The 21,436-nt window shown below is 33.2% G+C and overlaps 1 protein-coding gene and 1 non-coding gene across 4 annotated transcripts in view; both read left to right on the forward strand.

The window, feature by feature from the left end:
• The window catches only part of LOC149481376 (uncharacterized), a 465,629-nt gene that overhangs the window by 46,728 nt on the left and 397,465 nt on the right, over positions 1-21,436 (forward strand). The window lies entirely within an intron of this gene.
• TRNAW-CCA (transfer RNA tryptophan (anticodon CCA)) lies at positions 6,196-6,267 on the forward strand. Its single transcript has one exon. It is a non-coding gene; the product is annotated as a tRNA-Trp (tRNA).

Below are 21,436 nucleotides of genomic sequence, written 5' to 3' on the forward strand. Positions count from 1 at the left end.
TCACTATATTTCTTATTATGTCTATACACTGGTTCATTAATTACAAATCTAAGTGAAAATAGTGGCTCTTTTGTTTTTATTTAATAAAAAAAATACTGGGGCAGCTATCCTTATGAAAAAGTATAGTTGCCCCTTTTTTTTCGAGGGATAGATGCCCTTAGGGGCCTCTAAGGGCATCTATCATAATATTATGTATATGATAATCACAGGTACCGTTTATATTTTTACCTGATTGCGCCAGAGGTTTTCTCTATGTTAACCGATTTTACTCGTTTAATTTGCTTTTTTTTTGTTATGTATACTTACTTATTAATGATCTGCCCTTATACTGATTGTAGGAGAACCACGCCACGAAAATACAAAAGAAAAGAAGGAGTGCGAGCGCAAGTATATTCTTGGACAACAGAACAACTATGTTAACATGACATTTGCTGGTTTATCATATAAATTTAATTAGATTTCGCGTTTATAGAGTATGTAAGGCATCTATCCCACTCTGCAGGCATCTATCCTCAAAAAAGGTGTTCTACAAAAATGTTTATTACACATTATCTATAAATGATAGGATAAAAAATATATATAGTAATTCAAAACAGATAATTAACCTAGCTATATTCATACAAAGTGTTCGTATAAGATTCATGTTTTTAAAATTATGAGGCTATTTCGAAAAGTGGGGCATCTATCCCACTTTTACCCTATATCGTAATGTAGGAACTCCTTACAGTGTGGTTAATGTTATTTTATAATGTATGTTTGTAGGGGAAAGAGTGTTACTGCTTCAATCGTATTTTAGATTTGAGTTAATAAATCACAAATTTTAAAACCTATTTCTATTGAGCTTTCTATATTATAACAAACGTGGGATTATTGAAGCTTATTTTTTTATTAAATGTGCATCTTATTTGCCATGGTATTATAAATGTGAAATTGTACATACCTTTACAATTTTTAACATAAATACATAGAATATTTTTATACAGTCTCGTCGGAAAAGTAGGATATATATCTGAATGTAATTTGTAATTTGTTGCCTTGATAAGTTCAAAGGCTTTTTTTCAATAACAATGCGTGTGAAATCACGGGCTAAAGCTAGTAATTTCATTATCTTGTAATACACAGCAATGAAAATGCGAGTTTATGCTTATAGATTATACCCAATACAATTTCGCAATACTAAATTTATCTGTGTAGATAGATAGTATTGACGGGTTTGAATTAAATCTGATTCTTATCGTAGTGCCTAGCTTAATTAGTCTTACCATTAATGTGCCTCGTGTAGATGATAATGTAGAGCTATTTATAGGTCTATAATCATTTTGTTAACAATAATTTTGAATATTTTATGAAATTTTAAATTTCGTATTGCAGCTAACTAGTAGGAACTAGCTGACATACGAGATTTCAAGATTTTAAATATTGATTCTCAGCTTCTTACAACTTAATAGACATAGTCTAGTATCAACAAAGTCCCTGTTCTTGATTTAGTCCATAATTTTTTTTTATTTATTCATGACCTAAGTGTGATATTAAATACTGATGTTCGTCGTGCTTCTTTTATAAAAGTAGTTTCAAATCAAATAAACTGTTAAATTCAATCCAATTTGAGATTATAAACAATCAAGGAACAGGTGTGAAAACACGTGTTTTAAGAGCTCCCCGAAGTTTTATTTTATTTAATTTACAAATTAAGTCTATATTTGCGGTATGTTATAAAACTTTGTACCTGGTGTCACTGGCTGTTTTTCCTTATATTAAACACTTCCACTTTCCACTCATATCCATATTATGGCACAAGTCACACAAGTCACTATGATGGACACAGTGAAGCAATCCATGGTTGACATGACAGTTGCTTTTAATGCACGATTGGAAGGAACCGTTCAACTTATTAATATATTAATGCATTTTAAAAATCTGTTATCTATATTTTATTCTTGTTTTCGTACAAAGCAATGTTGAATTGAAGGTGTGTTGGTGACCACAACCACAGGAAACCTGTGAACTGCGAGGGATGTGGTCAAGGAACAATCCGATATGTCTTTGAAATTATTTTGAAATGTTCTTTGTGTTATTGTATTATATTAGAAAGTAAGAAGATTATACTAAATAGAGATAAAGAAATGTGCTTGAATGTCCTGTTATCTTAATTTGATGCAAGAACTGTCAAGTATTGAAATGGCTGTGTTAATTAATTATGTCACTTAATCTTGTTTCAAGCTCTATGTTAAAGTGTTTAGCTACCATTCGTATGAAGATACATTTCTATCAAAAAAAAAAGACGTGTGGCACTCGGGGACTGCCGTGGTAAAGTTATTGCATAGCATGCCTTCAAGCCACACCTCCGAGCCCGTCGGAGTGGGGATCGTGAGGTTTTTTCGTTACGGAATTTCTCGATTCGGTCCCCGCGCTCAAGGCCCGCGATGCGGGAACATCGCTTAAGGTTAAAGACATTGATTTTTATTATGATTTACAAAAGCTATAAAATACTTTTAATTGTAAAATAATAACTATAGACTTTACCATTAGGAGCCTTTACTTTGATACCATTCTCTTCTCAATTCAAGCAGTCTCCATAAAAGCACTAAACAATGAAATCCGGTGTGACTGAGCTGGTTTATGGCACACAAATCAGGGTCTCAGCACATGTGTAGGCAATAAAAGTGGTTATTATTCTCCCGACTTGGGAAACTGTCCCTTTATTCGCAGTTTATCCCCAGACACACTTGCTACGATCGTAAAGTACAGATCTAGGGAAATGGAAGGAGCTGGAACAAAACCCGCCGTTCATAGATTTAATTATTTAATTATTTGATTGACTCGTCAGCATATTTGTGTTTTTAAAGGGGAGCTTTTACATTTTTGAAACTTGTTTAGGGCGTGTTGAGATTAAAATTTCAAGGTCGGGTCATGGCAATACCCTTTGTTATGGAGTAAAGCGACGATTTTGGTGTCTTTGAATCTTGCCAAAGAAGTTTCACTTTTGATACGTGTGTAAGTGCGTGTCAATTTCGTTTTTATTGGTTGGTTGGTTGGTTTGGTGTATGCTGTCCAAGTGCTACACACTAATGTTATATTCATAAACTTTTTTTTAAGATAATGCGGTATATTGGAATTGAGAAGTCTTTTAAAATTCTGGCTTTCCACTTTAGCATAATATCTTATTATAGTACAAATTCTAAATCAGTTTCAAAATATGTAACGTTTAATTATTAAATTATCACTTTACGCTATCTAGTATCTATAACATCGATAATAAAACTAAGCATCTCGCTCTCAAGTGGATATAAAGGAACTTGATTTTCATATTTTCACAGGAAGTACATTATTTGCGAAAAAAAAAGATGTAGATAGTTATATCAAAAGTATGGTATAAGTTTGCAGATTTTAAGTTATTCTTAGTAGATTTGATAACAGCATTGTTGATATTACTTACATTTTTTTTCACATATAATTTGGTATAGTTTTGTTTCTTTGTGAAGTGCACGCTTAGTTCATTGCTCATTCGATTCTTGTATAAAAACCACATTAACATAATTCTCAAAGGCTATAAATTTATTCTTAATGGACAAGAAGCAACTGTTATCAGCAGAGATAGTCAGTCAGTTATAGCATATAGAATTATATTATCTATATTCTGTGGTAGCACAGAGAAGCGCCACTCGTCAGTGATAAGGCCTGATAATACGGAAAATACGTATGAATATATCTTTTATTTAACTAATTACCCGTATCTCATGGAGTGCTAATTGAATCATTTATTATTGGTTATTTTGTGATAGTACCTGTCAAAAGATTTGTAGGAATTGAAAGTTGAGATTATTGTAATGTATGTTAATTTTAAGTAGCTAAGTATAGATTTAGGTGATGTTTATGTGTGTTTTTATTGTATTAACATAAAAGTAAAAAGGGAATAATTTTAAATCACGATTTATGTGACAGGAGCCCAAAGGTTATCTAAAATCGATGATTCAAGGTAATTGACATTGAAAGAAATGAAAGTTTTCAATTTATATTAACATTATTCATCACTACTTTAACTGAAAAGAAAACATACCTAGTGATATGTTTATTACAGTTGCTTTTTGAAAAATTCAAAATAATTACCATTATTTTTATATTTGTTAACATGATCTGAACAACCAGTTAATTATATACGATACTAATATTATAAAGCTGAAGAGTTTGTTTGTTTGTTTGTTTGAACGCACTAATCTCGGGAACTACTGGTCCGATTTGAAAAATTATTTCGGTGTTAGATAGCCCATTTATCGAGGAAGGTTATAGGCTATATTTCATCACGCTACGGGCAACAGGAGTGGAGCCACGGGGGTGAAACCGCGCGGAGCAGCTAGTACGATATATTTCTCTAATGACCAATATAAAAAACCACTACATTATATTCCCTTTAAATATACAATTTTAATAGTTTAATAAATATTAATAGCCATATAAATACCCTAATCCTAAACCAAAGGAGATATAAAATCAGATAACATAGTAATAATATGAGAGACAATAGGGCACTTGACGTTAAGCGTTTATATGGAGTAGGCATAATTTAAACATTCTGCCATAAGCTTGCGGAGGCGACCCCGCTGTTTTGGGGGAGCCGCGAAACGAGCGGACAGTTTATTGAATCTAAGATCCAAATAATTTTTGATATTTTATACAAAAAAATACGAAGGAAAATAACTAAGAAGACTTAACAATTCTTCGTTCGCATTATTAAAAATATATTATAGTAAATTAAAGAAAAGTACAATAATTACAACTTCTTATGTGAAATTATGTTTACACTGTTTTGTTTTGCAATAAATGGATATATAAGACGTTATGTACTTTTTTGTAATTGAACTTTAAGTACTTATTCTTGGATCACTTACTACATAATATAACTTATGAAGCTTAAAAATGCTACAACAATATTGCCGAATAATAATATATAATTACCGCCAAGCTTTACATTTTTGTATAATTTATACCGAAAAAAATTACGAGTAGATTCTAGATAAAATATCTACTAGAAACGATGAGATACTGTCGACTAGGTTCTTTAAAATATTTTACCATATAACACCGTATATGGCTAATTAAATGCCGGATAAAATCTCTACCAGAAAATGAGATATTATCACTGATGACTTGGTTATTTTAAACTAACGAAATAACACGTATTAAATGTCACTTTAAATCCAGAAAAATCTCCGCAACCCGCGTTTTTCATAGCCACACCAACATCTTAAATTCAAACGCCCAGGGCGTGGCGTTACTGAGTCCTGAGTTACGAGTGCCGAATATAAACCAAGCCTTTATTGCCTCGATGGCTCCCGGCACTTACCACTTGCTGTATTTTTAAGGATTTTTTACTTAAATTTTCCCTTTACATACATGGAAACTGGTTAAGCTTTTTGTTAGGTTAGTACGCTAATGGATGATCATTTTGTTTATTTGAATTAATTATCTTTGTTTTAAATGGGTCAAGATCGGAAAAAGGAGTCGGTTACATACATACATACAGGTGAAGCCAATAAAATATGTTATCTACTTTTATTTCAAAAATAAGACATAATATTATGTATAGTATTTTCTCGTGTTTGGTTTTACGCGAGTATTATACATTTAGAAATTACAGATTTTAATGGAATTAATAAATCGCGTTAAAAATCCGTTACAATATTTAATTTCTATAGGTACCAATTAAGTACCTAATTATTATATTGTGTTCTTGAAATATTGTGAATACGGTTTTTCGACTATCCTAAGTTAGAAAACTTAAGTTCATGAAATCTTTATCAACCTTATTTCCACAGAAGGGTGTTAAATAAATGACTTTTCTTTCAAACGTGGATTAAGGGCTTTGTGGGGTTTGAAAAGTTTAGAAAAAAGTATAATAAACGGTTATCCCTTGAGATATGGCTGGGGGAGGTTCATAATGTCCATTTTATTCGTATGAATTTTAAGATTTTTTGTGTTAAATATAAAAAGTAACAAAGTTTTATTAAGGGGCGTTTTCTTTTAAATTTTATTTAGGATAACGTATTTTTTTAACTGAAATCACAGACGTGAGAGTTGGTTTTATTTTAGAAAAGTTATTAACATGAATTTAATAATAATTTAAAAATATTTTTTATCTTTGTCTTTCATTCAAATGATAGTAATTATATGTTTTAAAATTTCGCTAATTTCACCATCGACTCCGTGGCGCAACGGTAGCGCGTCTGACTCCAGATCAGAAGGTTGCGTGTTCAAATCACGTCGGGGTCAATGGGATTTCTTTTGATTTTTTTTTAATTCCTTAAAAGAAAGTAAGTCATGACCCTGTAACATTAAAGGTATCAGTTTTTTAAGGGAAATAAATCAGTGTTTTTTTTTTTTTTTTATAAAATTTTAACGGTTCCTGTTACAGAATTTCTGGAATGAAATGTTTTAATTTACAAACATTTACAAAATATTATAAAGCTTAAGTATTCATATTTCCAGGAAATCGGGAGCAGACAATTTATAAAAGATGTTCAAAGCCCATTGTTTAGCTTCCAGGAACTCTGAAACAAATTAGAAAAACTGTATCGTATTGGTATTATTCAAAACACAACACGACATCTAAATAAAGACAGATATACTTTCCCACTGTATTCCAACTAGAGGCGGGAATATTGCGGTTAGCCACTGAATCAAAACAAATTAAATTCCAACACCATTACTTTCGTAGCCTGTGGTCACATCTCTCTAATAATATTACGTTTGTGAACTTCAATTGATTTTTGCTTGTAATGTGGGGATATAAAATTAATTATTTTTATTACAATTAAGAAATACTTAAGTACCTTAGTAGTAAGTAGAATTATCTGCGGTATTACCAAATCAAATTTGGCTCAGTTTGAATTTTAATACCTACCTATTGTGTCGCGTACGACTTCGATCTACGATCAGAAATAAGTATATTTTAACTAGCATGCAGTTACATAATATTATCTTTGTCAAGATAATATCACGCAAATCAGTAAGTAGAATTTGGAAATCAGGGATAAAAAGCCAAACTGTGATGGCAGTAAAAGAAGTATTAAAAATTTAAACTTGAAATGGGGAAATTGGTCAGAATTCTAGACCAATCTTGCTTACATTTCCGTTAACTTCTCTCTATTTGTTAATATTTTAAAACAATACTCTTACATTTATTCGTGTCGTCCTAAATTTAACGCGTCAATAAGAAATTTTTATTTATCCACCATTATCCACGGTTCACGCTCACGAACCAACAAATCCCAATTTATCGAAGTAAACGTTGGGAAAAAATGGTGATAAGCAAATTTATATTGTTTCTTTCGTTATCTGTTGGATAATCTAGAACATTCCAATCATTCCGATCTCCAGAAAACAATATCGAGGCATAACCAGGACAATTGTAATTTTAACAAAATTCGTAGTAACCAACAATGCTTTTGAAAATTTCTACATTTTTTTTTTATTATCTTTCGCAATAATCGAATCGAAAAAGTAAATCCCCGTTAAACTGTGACATTTCAAGCATATTTTCGAATCAAAGCGTCAATTTATCCACATTTATCCTCTTAAAATCTAAAAATTGATCTTTTGACCATAAACGAAATGTTAAAACAGCAGTAACTAAATATACCGTCATTTGAAGCGTGAAATTACAAAATTGTTTCGCACGATGAGAATCAGTTCAAACCGATACTGATTTATTTATAGAATGTTACGAAAAGATTTAGGCTGAATAACGAACTATTGACTTCAGTGGAAACGTAACTGGATAAGCTTGTGGAAATATTTAAAGCACCCATGATGCATAAATACTTTTGCTTAAATCAAATTCGCATAGAAGTCGTTGTTTTAAATGGCCTGGAATATAGTAAAATATTTATTATTAAATACCATTTAATTTTAAAGCAGAAAAAAAATTGTAAGATGACTTTTATAAATTCATGAAAGTTTTTTTTTTTTTTTTTTTTTATGATATGGGGAGACAAACGAGCGGACGCACTGCCTGGTGGTAAGCAGGTTGCGTCGCCCATAAACCATAACAGAGGTTAAGGTTGTTGCCTACCAGAATAGGGTAAGGGGGAAGACGGAATTAAATAATATATAAAAATAATGAAGCGGAAGCTATGCGTGGATTGGGAAGCGGCGGGAATTTATTGGCCTTTTAAGAAATGATATGCTTTTTTCTTAAAATTTTCCAAATCATAGCTCCTAGGAAACACAGCAGGTGGTAGACTATTCCAGAGCTTACAGGTTCTTGGAAGAAAAGTGCGAGTGAAACGCACTGTGGTGCTCCGCCAGCCATCCAGGTGGTGAGGGTGGTAAAGATTTTTATGGCGGGCTGTACGATGGTGGAATTGTGCGGCAGGAATAAGATCGAACAGCTCCTCAGAACACTCCCAATTATATATACGATAGAAAATAGAGAGGGACCCCAAGTCTCTTCTTAGAGAGAGGGGATCAAGCTTATCAGTTAACCTATGGTCGTCGATAATTCGAGTCGCTCGACGTTGAATGCGGTCAAGTGGAAGAAGTTGGCACTGCGGGGCGCCAGCCCATAGATGAGAACAGTACTCCAAGTGAGGACGAACCTGGGCCTTATACAATAATAGCAGGTGTTTAGGCTCGAAGTACCGTCTCGATCTATTGATGACACCCAACTTTTTAGAGGCCAGTTTTGCTTTTTCTTCCAGATGACCGCGGAATTGTACGTCACTCGAAATATCAACGCCAAGGATTCCGATGCTGGGTGAGATGGTGAGGGAAGTGCTCTGAAACTGAGGTGCAATGTTAAACGGTGTTTTTTTCGCCGAAAACGCGCAGACTTGAGTTTTTTTGGGGTTGAATTCAACTAAATTTAGTCTGCCCCATTCAGAGACCTGTTCTAAAGAGGTCTCAATGGAAGATACAAGCCTCATTCGGCACTCATCTAAGTATTCCTTGGAGGATTTTGCTTGGCCGGAATAGCTAGCATCTCCTGTGCTGTCATCCGCATAGCAATGTATGTTGCTGATTTGCAACATATCATTGATATGGAGGAGGAACAGAGTAGGAGATAGCACGCAGCCTTGAGGGACGCCAGCATTTATTGGCAGGAGTGCAGAGCATGATCCGTCGATAGCGACTTTGATGCTCCTGTCGGCGAGAAAGCTGGCGACCCATTCGCACAATCCCCCAGGTAGTCCATATGACGGAAGTTTGGAAATAAGTGCCTTGTGCCAAACCCGATCAAACGCTTTCGCGACGTCCAAACTAACGGCCAACGCCTCTCCCTTACTCTCCACTGCTTCCGCCCATTTGTGGGTTAAATAGACTAAGAGGTCACCAGTAGAACGCCCGCGACGGAAACCATATTGGCGGTCGTTTAATAACTGGTTTCGTTCTAAGTAATCCAGGAGCTGGCAGTTGATAATACTTTCCATTATTTTGGAGAGAAGGGAGGTTATCGCGATTGGCCTATAGTTTACCGGATCTGTGCGATCACCTTTTTTTGGGATCGGGTGCACCAAAGCTGTTTTCCATGACTTCGGGACTATACGTTTAGAATAAGAGAGCCGAAATAAGCGCGTCAAAATCGGTGTAAGCTCCGGAGCGCATGCTTTCAGTACAAAAGGCGAAATGCCGTCCAGCCCACTCGCTTTAGCTGTGTCTAAGGATAGGAGTGCTTTCCTAACAGCTCGTTGTGTGAACCGAATTTGTGTGAAAGTTAAAAAAATACCTCGTATTTGAATTTATTATGTACATCATTACATACCTACCTTAAAAATAGAATCTTTTAGAACACATATAGAAATTGATTTGCTCTGAAAGCTCTATTACTCTACACTGGATAGCGATACCGTTTGATGGTTTCCTTAACTGCTAGTCTATATTGTATCTAGATGCTAATCTGGATGAGATAGGAGCGCGAAAACGGCAGCATGTCATCTTAGTGATACACAAAAACAGCTAAATCGAAATGTAATGCGACTCCAATCCGCGCTTACAAGCAAGCTCAGTGTTGAGGGCCGGTGGGTATAACGAGCAAAAAGCGATGTCTCTATAAGTCGCTCGACCGGATTGGTCGGCGCATCATTAGGGTCTCTTTATAATCTTAGTTCATAATTGATTCGCGCCTATTAAAATATAAGCTACTAATTGTTTTAATTCGTGGTTAACGGTGCTTTTTGAAGTAAACTATAAAATGATCGTTTAAATTTATTGATCAGTGAATAACGGATGGAGATCGGTTTTTATTAGAAAACAATTAACCGGTAGGGCAATAAATTTTGAGTATAATAGACCCATATAACGCTTGTTGTGACTTTATTCGATTGAAGTTTTTGTTCTAAGTTTCACATTTGTATGGGACCGAGATATAGTGACTTATGCAGACCTTTGATATCAACAGTGTGTGAATAAATAGTTGTTTTTTTTAATTTTATTGAATTGATAAGCGAAAATGAAGTCTCAAGTTTTACTGTAATATTAAAAGTATGCTCATTAGAACAGTCGGAGATTTAATGTTATAAAGCTTCACAGATATAATTTAAAAGGCTTTAATTACTAAATTGTCATTGAGTACACTAAAAACCATATCAAACCGATCTACAACGCCCAAAACATCAAATACCCATTGGATAACACAAGGTACCAAGAGACAGGTGGTCAGACTACTCGAGCGAGACCACATACCTCTTTAGGAAGCAGTTTTTGTCCCCTTTCTTCGGCGACTGGTCTTAAATTGCGTTGATGTATCGTTTAATTCAATGTCGCTATTCAATACTCATAAACGGGCTGATGAATGTTGGCCTGTGAGGGGGAGAAGTCAGGCTACTGGCATTACGAGTCACTTCGCATCGTATTGGTGATGTAGGTATGAATATACCTGATCAAGGTGTGTGAGTGTCAGACTGTTTAATATAGGATTGGTAAAACTTGATAGACTTGAGATTCAAGGTTCAGTTTTAGAGGAAATTCGGCATCTTCTAACTTGCTTCTTCTAACCAACCTTGCTACTTTCGTTGGTGATGTGATTAAGCTAGATCTTTATATATTGTAAGCACATGTCTAAAATAAAGGTACATTTTGACTATAGACTGTATTATTTCCACAAACCAGTAACTTTCTGCGTGCAAATTTTGCTAAAGACTCCGACAAAAAGTTGCAAATCAGCAGTTACCAATCATGATTTTAGCATTAGTCTAAATAAATCCTTAGAATAACACTTCTTATCAATGCTTCCTTGTCTACAATCAAGTGGGATCTTTTCGAGACCGATTTAATTACGGAACCTGTTTCATATAACTTCCAAAATGTCTTCGTGAATGTCGGCTCAAAACGGTTTCTGTCATTGCCACTTCAAAGCACACCGCTTACGTATCCTGGATTCTTGTACTGGGCATGCTTGCTTTTAGGGCTACCAGTTGTTACTATGTTGTTACATTTTAAACTGTCAAATGTACAAGGCATATTTCTTGACATGACGTATGGAAACGATTGAGACAATAACTTTATAGAGAAGCTGAAAATCAGCGCTATTCTGGTGTCAAACGTCGACAGCATAGTTGTTTTTTTAAGTCAATGTTACCTAGTTTTAAGTTTTTTTGCAATAATGCCTAATTCCTTTAAGGAACAGGAATGTGAAAAAAAAGTCATATAAAAAAAATCACAGGCTATTTTAACAGGTTATGTAAAATCTAATATTCCATAGATCGTGTAAGAATACGTTGATATTAATTTGTTTAGATTTTTATTAATAATATTGCGTTGGCAGCCCTAACATCGTGGTGACGTTTAATATAAAATCTGACCATAACTCGAGGTGTGGAGTAAAAAATAGAAAATTATAGCATTCTCCACGAAACCACATAAAGTTGCGCACACATGAAGGAAAGTTGTTAATTAATGGTGTTGTTTTAATGAAGCTCTACATAGTTTTGTCGCTTTTGAAGCTTTTATTGAAGCGAAACTGACTATTCTATTTATAAAATTATCATGTTACAGTGTCGGTTGTTTTAGTTTTCGTATAAGGCTTGAGAAATGTTTATGAAATTCTATAAGTATATTCAGAAGGTCCGAAAATAGATTTTATTAACCACTACCTGTGTCCCGCAGTTTCACCCGCATTGCTCCGCTCCTGTTAATCTTAGCGTGATGATAGCCTTCCTCGATAAATGGGCTATCTAACACCGAAAGAATTTTTAAAATCGGACCCGTAGTTGCTGAGATTAGCGCGTTCAGACAAACAAACAAACAAACTCTTCAACTTTATAATATTAGTATAGATTTTAAGGTGATAAAGTAACTGGCTTATAGATAACAATTTACGCTTATGTTTAATGTAGGCTGTAAGTATCTGTGTTTTTCTAAAAATATACTTTAATTTATAATTTTAATTAACCGCACAGCACATACACGGTTACTTAACCGAACAATCTCTACGCTATGATTGCGCTCTAATCGAAAATGCTAGAACGTTCTAGAACTCTTAATTAATCATTATTCTAACGGTGTATTTACATCAAACGAGCGAGTAATTGCAAAGAGAGCGAAATAATTTGATATAGTGAGATTAAAATGAGCATTTTAACCCCAATATATTAAATTATTTTAGTGTAATATACACCTGGTATAGGATTCTTTCGTTGTTCTGAGTTCGTTTGAAAATATTCTATGCAATTTTTCTATGAATCGTGTTCAGATTCAGTCTCATGACTGAATCTGAATACGTTTTCGTTTACACTAAAATATCACGAAAGAAAGCTCTTGCTCTAGCTCTATGTTCGTTTGATATAAATGCACTGTAAAGCGATTTAACAATAAATTGCATGGATTCATAATTTATAGTATAGCAGGTGAAGGCGAAAGTATTTCTGGAGGATTTAATTAAGATAGTGTTCAGACCCCGTGTTTAGGCCCCGCCCTCTGCGAGCGTGACCTGGCCTGCCTTCGGATAAGCAATGGTTAATGGTAGCTTATTATTTTCAACGGTGTATTGGAAATCCTGTGTTGCGATGGACTAATTATAATTGTGTGATAAATAGTATTAAGTAATGTGGATAGTATTCAGTAATGTTTAGTTTTAAGATACGTTAAGAAACGTTTAAATACAAGCTTTCACTAAGTATAGAAATTTTCAACACTAACATGGGTTTTTTCTACGTTTAATCTTGTTATTAACTTGCTGTAAAAATAACATACATTTATGAATTATCTATTATTTTATTAAGTGCATTCAAAGTTCAGGATTGATAATGTTAGTAAAGGTAACAAAAAGATGAGTTGCTTATAAGTTGTAACCTTGTTTCTATAATCAAGAGTCACGCCTTTTCATGTAGTCACAAGCTATGTTGTAAATGTGTAATTTTCTAAAAAGAAACTGTTATCCAAAGCAGAAAAGTAGCACTGTCTGTACCACAGTAACATTTTTTATATTTCCAAATATTAACTTTAACAAATATCATGTAAATAGATACCCACTTCGCTCTAACATGTGTAATTTTAGTGAGAAATTATCGTCTTGTAACGAACGTTAGTATTTGTCACCTCGGTGAGTGTCCCGAATTTTAATGAGCCGTTACGAATATTATAATTTAATACTGAAATACTGACACGTCACAGATGGGGAAATTTGGCGAATTCTTGACGGAAATTAAAATGTGCAAAGTACCTACCTACATAGTGCTAATAATAGATAACGGTAGTATATTTAAGACTATCTGAAAGTTTATTTCACAGACAAGGTCAGAGTATTTTAAAGGTAAGTAATAAGCAGTTTATTTTTGGTATGTAGTTAAAACTTAAAACAAGTATTCAGTACTTAGTAATTTACTCATATGAAATACCTACTTTAAAAATTATATTTAAGCTCACCATTTTAGAAGTTAACCCTATTTTCAAGCATTATCGATAAGTGGGAATTCCCATATTTTACACGGAGAGCCGTTCGTAATATATCGTTACGTCAACCCCAAACATCCCATTTGGAATGCCGTCACGTATCGTGTCGTCACGTAGTCGTCGCGTCCCCGAAACGCACACTGCGTGTTTAATTTTTTAATAAAATTTTGTAATATTTTGAAGGGTTTTAATTTATTAACAATTATTAATGACCTTTTGAATAATTTAAGGTTCGTATAAAAAAACGTATTACGGAAGTTTAATTTTTAAGTCGTAAAGGCTTCTTTCTGAGCCTTTGAAATTTACATAAGTTACAATTTTGACAGAATTTTGATTTGAATAGCATGAATAATATTATTCAATAGAAATAAATGACACCATTTTTTTTCAATAGCCACTCATGAGCTTTACAAGCCAGCTTTAAAGCTCTAGCTAATAAAACAAATTTAATAACAATAAATGTTTTACAAAACGAGTAATTTTACAGATATTATAGAGTGTGTGTCATAAACAGCTCATAAAACACATGGACAGACACAAAATTGTATGTGAATACATCTAATAGGCTTTTTTAAGATTAACTTTATATTATATACTTTGAGTTACGGTGTTTACAGCTTATTAAGTTCATTTGCATAATTTACCAAACCACTTTAAGTTGTAAAGCTAAGTATATAATGGTGATATTTTCTATCCTTTGCTTAGTTTATCTCCTTCCATGAATCTTATCCATTTCATCAGTTTTAAATGAGCTTTCTAATGTTCCTGATGAAATCGTTTTTCGCATAGCAAATTTGTTTATTTCATTTACTAACATTAATAGATATCTATTTAGTTGCTTTAAATAAATAAAAATCTGTGCCAGTGTATCCAAGCCTTAATTCACTTCATTTATATATTTTATGTGAGCTTCAAGCAAACATTTCCATGTTTACGAGCTTGTATTCATAATAAATATTCGAATATATAAAACGGTCATTCGGATTAGTGTCATTGTAACAATAACGATCCTAATTTGATTTTTAATTAAATTCTCATACTATTAATGTGTTTATGGCCTAATCTGATTAAATATTTTTCTGTGTGGTCCTGATTCCTGAATAGATTCATAAATAATTAAGTGCTCTTTCAATAATATGCAAAAATATATTATATTAGTATAAAAAACTTGAGAATTTTAACAATTTTTTTAAGCGCATACAACGACAGACTTATTTAATCATGTTAATCTCATTAAGAATAATCTCAAAGTGTTTAAAATATAAAACCTTAAGGCGCTACCCGGCAATTTCGACTATGTTCAACCTCTATAAAGTCTGGTACAACATAAAGCACAATACCGAAAAAAATATATAAAATAGGATGGTCTTTGATCTTTAATTGCTCGCGAGGATTTTTTTCCAAAGTTAATAGATTTATAGAAAAAAAATGTGCCGTGGTCATCGATTTTTCCGCAAATACTCTATAAACTTCGTAACCTGCTGACTTAGAGCTCTGAAAATTTTATGTTTAATAAATTATCAGTTACACAACATTCCCTGACGAGGATTTTTTTTTCACTGATTAGTATCTTTTTAAATACAAAATGCGAGGAAAAAAGAAGGTGCAGCGGGAGAGATTTGAGATCCGTCTAGTATGGTCAAGGTTATTAGCGCATGTATAAGCCTTAAGCTAGTTATATAACAACTGTGAGACGGTCCGTCCGTCTGTCACGCATGTAAAGATTTTAATCAAATTAGTCACGCTCATGTCACGTACGTCTCAAGAAGATTTGAGTTTATCTATCTATCTGTAACCCGTTTAACTTGACTGTAAAAATTAAAATATATTTTTTAAACAGCCACTAAATAAATAAAGAAAAAAATTTAGAGAAGAGACATTTCAATGTATGTTGGTTTGCAATAGATAAACGGATAAACAACCGAGTCGATATTATAAATATTTTTCTCGCAAAAAGCTATATTTAACCCGAATGATAAAGGTACTATCTAATTTTATTGTTTGAATTAAGTTTGAAGTCAATATCTGCGTTTAAAAAGTGTCAAAATCATATCTAAAGGAGTCTTATTAATTTGTGTTAAAAACAACTAAAGTACTTTTAACTTCTATTATACAAACTGAATAAACAATTAAATCCTATCATACAGTTTGAGTTTGAGTTTGAAATCCTATCATTCAACATTTACTCCAGATTTAGACTACACTATAATAAAACAGGTTCCCACGAAACAATTAAAACCGCACGACAGACGTCTTTCAAACATCCGTACCTAATAGCCCGCTCTATATAAGGACTAACTTGATTAGTTATCAACGGACATACAGCTTTTAAAGCAGTTTTTATTGTTTCATGGTAATTGTGAATTGATGAAATGTACAAATCCTATCAGTATAAAAATACGTGACCATGAATGTTTGTGAATTTGTGCGTTACGTACTTAATCGTGTGACAGAATGGGATGAAATTTTGCGTACCTACAGATAAGCAAAAACAATGATGAATATTCTCTATGAAAAGAGATTAATATTTTTATACATTTTCTTTTCGTCTTTAATCTTAAAAAATAATTGTAGTAGCTCTACGATACATAGCTCAGTAGGTACGAATATTTATTATTCGTATATATAAGTGGATAGGAATGATTTAAATTCGTAATATAAAAGCACAAGGATGACATATAAATTCCCACTATCTAATAACGATAAAAGTAACTAAATACATTAGCTATAAAGCATTTTCCTGAAACATATAAAATAATAATTGCATCAAAAGATACCAAAGGAAATAAAATAACGACGGTCTCAAATTGACGTAACGTAGAAGTTAGAGAAATGGAATATCTTGATATTTTAATTTTAATTAGGTAGGTATTTATTTAATTTTGTTGTGCTGTGTTTAAAAAGTATTATTACAATGACAGCTTATGGTTGATTTTTCAGTTTTAATTAAAATTTATTTCATTGGTGGCACGTAACTTAAACTTTTTGTGAGTTTAAAGACTACTATTACTAAGTGCAATTTTATTTTTGAGAAAAATATATTGTAAATAGCGATACCGTTACTTAGCGATCATATTCAAATTAAACAAATCTTTAAATAGTTCTTGTAACGTTGTCCTAAAAATACACATTTATACTTTAAACTTAGACTTTCTAGAATTCTATAAGACCTAAAGTGCAAAGTAATGGATATCTTAATCCTTATTATCTCCATTAAGTACCAAACAAGTAAATCCAGTATTATTCCGAGCGCGTCTCGCGGTTGCCATGACAGCAACCTGACAAGACTGGGTAATCATTCCTCATAAATTGAAATAGTGATGTTTAAATTATTTAATTAAACAAAAGCATGCTTATTTTATATATTATACCATTCAACGATTCAACTACTATAATAATATTATAAATGCGAAAGTTTGTATGTTTGTTGAAAGCTTAATTTTCACAAAAAGCTCTAATCGCACGGAAAGCTTAATTTTCACAAAAAGCTCTAATCGCACGGAGAGCTTAATTTTCACAAAAAAGCTCTAATCGCATGGAGAGCTTAATTTTCATAAAAAGCTCTATTCGCACGGAAAGCTTAATTTTCACAAAAAAGCTTTAATCGTATGGAGAGCTTAATTTTCACAAAAAGCTCTAATCACACGGAAAGCTTAAATTTCACAAGAAGCTCTAATCACACAGAGAGCTTAATTTTCACAAGAAGCTCTAATCACACGGAGAGCTTAATTTTCATAAAAAGCTCTAATCGCACGGAAAGCTTAATATTCACTAAAAACTAATCGCATGGAGAGCTTAATTTTCATTAAAGGCTCTAATCGCACGGAGCTTAATTTTCACAAAAAGCTCTAATAGCACGGAGAGCTTAATTTTCACAAAACGCTCTAATCGCATGGAGAGCTTAATTTTCACAAAAAGCTCATATAGCACGGAAAGCTTAATTTTCACAAAAAGCTCTAATCGCACGGAGAGCTTAATTTTCACAAAGAGCTCTAATCCCATGGAGAGCTTAATTTTCACAAAAAGCTCTATTCGCACGGAAAGCCTAATTTTCACAAAAAAACTAATCGCACGGAGCTTTATTTTCACAAGAAACTCTTCGCACGGAGAGCTTAATTTTTCTCATTAAGCTCTAATCGCACGGAAAGCTTAATTTTCACAAAAAGCTCTAATCGCACGGAGAGCTTAATTTTCACAAAAAGCTCTAATCGCATGGAGAGCTTAATTTTCACAAAAAGCTCTAATCGCGTGGAGAGCTTAATTTTCACAAAAAGCTCTAATCGCACGGAGAGCTTAATTTTCACAAAAAGCTCTAAGCGCTCGGAGAGCTTAATTTTCACAAAAAACTAATCGCACGGAAAGCTTAATTTTCACAAAAAGCTCTATTCGTACGGAGAGCTTAATTTTCACAAAAAGCTCTATTCGCACGGAAAGCTAAATTTTCACAAAAAAGCTCTAATCGCACGGAGAGCTTAATTTTCACAAAAAACTAATCGCACGGAAAGCTTAATTTTCATAAAAAGCTCTAATCGCACGGTGAGCTTAATTTTCACAAAAAGCTCTAATCGCATGGAGAGCTTAATTTTCACAAAAAGCTCTTTTCGCACGGAAAGCTAAATTTTCACAAAAAAGCTCTTAATCGCACGGAGAGCTTAATTTTCACAAAGAGCTCTAATCCCATGGAGAGCTTAATTTTCACAAGAAACTCTCTTCGCACGGAGAGCTTAATTTTTCTCATCAAGCTCTAATCGCACGGAAAGCTTAATTTTCACAAAAAGCTCTAATCGCACGGAGAGCTTAATTTTCACAAAAAGCTCTAATCGCATGGAGAGCTTAATTTTCACAAAAAGCTCTAATCGCGTGGAGAGCTTAATTTTCACAAAAAGCTCTAATCGCACGGAGAGCTTAATTTTCACAAAAAGCTCTAAGCGCTCGGAGAGCTTAATTTTCACAAAAAACTAATCGCACGGAAAGCTTAATTTTCACAAAAAGCTCTATTCGCACGGAGAGCTTAATTTTCACAAAAAGCTCTATTCGCACGGAAAGCTAAATTTTCACAAAAAAGCTCTAATCGCACGGAGAGCTTAATTTTCACAAAAAACTAATCGCACGGAAAGCTTAATTTTCATAAAAAGCTCTAATCGCACGGTGAGCTTAATTTTCACAAAAAGCTCTAATCGCATGGAGAGCTTAATTTTCACAAAAAGCTCTTTTCGCACGGAAAGCTAAATTTTCACAAAAAAGCTCTTAATCGCACGGAGAGCTTAATTTTCACAAAGAGCTCTAATCCCATGGAGAGCTTAATTTTCACAAGAAACTCTCTTCGCACGGAGAGCTTAATTTTTCTCATCAAGCTCTAATCGCACGGAAAGCTTAATTTTCACAAAAAGCTCTTATCGCACGGAGAGCTTAATTTTCACAAAAAGCTCTAATCGCATGGAGAGCTTAATTTTCACAAAAAGCTCTAATCGCGTGGAGAGCTTAATTTTCACAAAAAGCTCTAATCGCACGGAGAGCTTAATTTTCACAAAAAGCTCTAAGCGCTCGGAGAGCTTAATTTTCACAAAAAACTAATCGCACGGAAAGCTTAATTTTCACAAAAAGCTCTATTCGCACGGAGAGCTTAATTTTCACAAGAAGCTCTAATCACACGGAGAGCTTAATTTTCATAAAAAGCTCTAATCACACGGAAAGCTTAATATTCACTAATAAAAATAACTGCGTTAAGAACAACCGACTTCAAAAACGGAAAAGTAAGAAATAAAAAAGATTTGACATTATTATTTACTACATATTATTTATATGTGCTATTTATTAAAAAGGTTTGATGTCGGTGCACGGGCTTAATGTTCGGCACCAACTTCAAACCTATTTAAGAAATAGCACATCCATACTAATATTATAAAAGCGAAAGTAACTCTGTCTGTCTGTCTGTTACTCAATCACGCCTTAACTACTGAACCAATTTGCATGAATTTGGTATAGAGATATTTTGAAAGAAATTTAAAGAGAAAGGACATAGGCCACTTTTTATTGCGAAATATGTACCACGGGCGAAGCCGGGGCGGACCGCTAGTAATATTATAAATGCGAAAGTTTGTATGTTTGTTTGTTACTCTTTCACGCAAAAACTGGTGAATCGATTTTCATTAAATTTGGCGCACACATAGAGTGTAATTTGGATTAACGCATAGAGTAGTTTTTATCCCGAAAAACAATGCAACGGATTTTGATGCAGTTTTTTTAATAGATACAGTGATTGTCGAGGAAGGTTTAAGAATATACCTAATTTATGTTAAGTTATGTACAAAGCGAGCGAAGCTGCAGCCAGGAAGAAAATATTAAAATGTTATAACCGATCGTGGGATTGGAGTCCATTAAACAAAGGTTATTTCACCTAAACTTTTTAAACCTTTTCTATTTATACCAAAACATTATTAAATAGGAAAGTGTAGAAAATGAGACATGCTTATTGGACAGCTGACGGGCGGGTCGGGGTGTCATTGGTATGTGCTGACAGCAAGATGGACGACTTGCAAATATAACGACAGCATTCACTTTACGAGTATTGTGCCTAAGAGGGATCTCTATTTGTTAGGTATAATATTATAATCTATAGGAAATTTAAGTTATTATTGTGTAATTATCCTACTAATATTATAAATGCGAAAGTTTGTGTGTTTGTGTGATACTCCTTTACGCCAAAACTATTGAACGTATATAATAGTTTTTATCGCGAAAATCCCACGGGAACGGGAACTATGCGGGTTTTCCTTTGACTACGTGGGCGAAGCTACGGGCATTAAACTAAATATTCAGTAGAAGTTTGAAGATTAGCTTCTGTAGAACCATGTAGAACGTAGAAACTTACCATAAGTGCATGTGTCGCAGCTAACTGGTTAAATTATCCGTTTCATTGATGGTCTTTATCAAACGGCACCATTTAATTAACAACCTGACTGATATATATATTATATAGTCCAATATAACATTAAATGAAATGGCTAAGGCTGATAATATAACCAATTAATTGCGACTTTTAAATATAGAGTCAGTATTATTATATTTACTCTTTATACTATATCTGTGCAAAAAACGTTAATCCGGTACTCCATTGAAGCGTGAAGAACAAACTTACGAATCAAATAATGTTTGAATGATATATTTTATTTCACTTTTTATATTCTTAGGCATACGTTAAAATTTATTTTGAATACATTTTCCTGGGACATTTTAATTTTACAGAGTATCTGTGACACATCAGGAATGAATCATTGCAAATATTCACGTATCATGATGATGAAATGGCTTAAGAATTACTATTTTTAGTGCAATTGCTTCCTTGTTTCAAATAATTTACGAATAACACCTACTTATGACTAAGAAAATTGGAATAGAATTTTAAGCACAAACAATTCCAAAAACAGGAGAAGCAAATAATTATACCTATAAAGAACATATTGTTTTTATGTATTATTGCTTTAAACCTTCTATGTATACTTACAATGATACACATAAAAACAGATAACATAACAAAACTGTTTTTAATAAA

This window comes from Colias philodice, chromosome 16 (genome assembly GCF_061535455.1).
Source record: "Colias philodice isolate Cphi_HAF_F1 chromosome 16, ilColPhil1 Martin Lab GWU primary, whole genome shotgun sequence".
Lineage (NCBI taxonomy): Eukaryota > Metazoa > Arthropoda > Insecta > Lepidoptera > Pieridae > Colias > Colias philodice.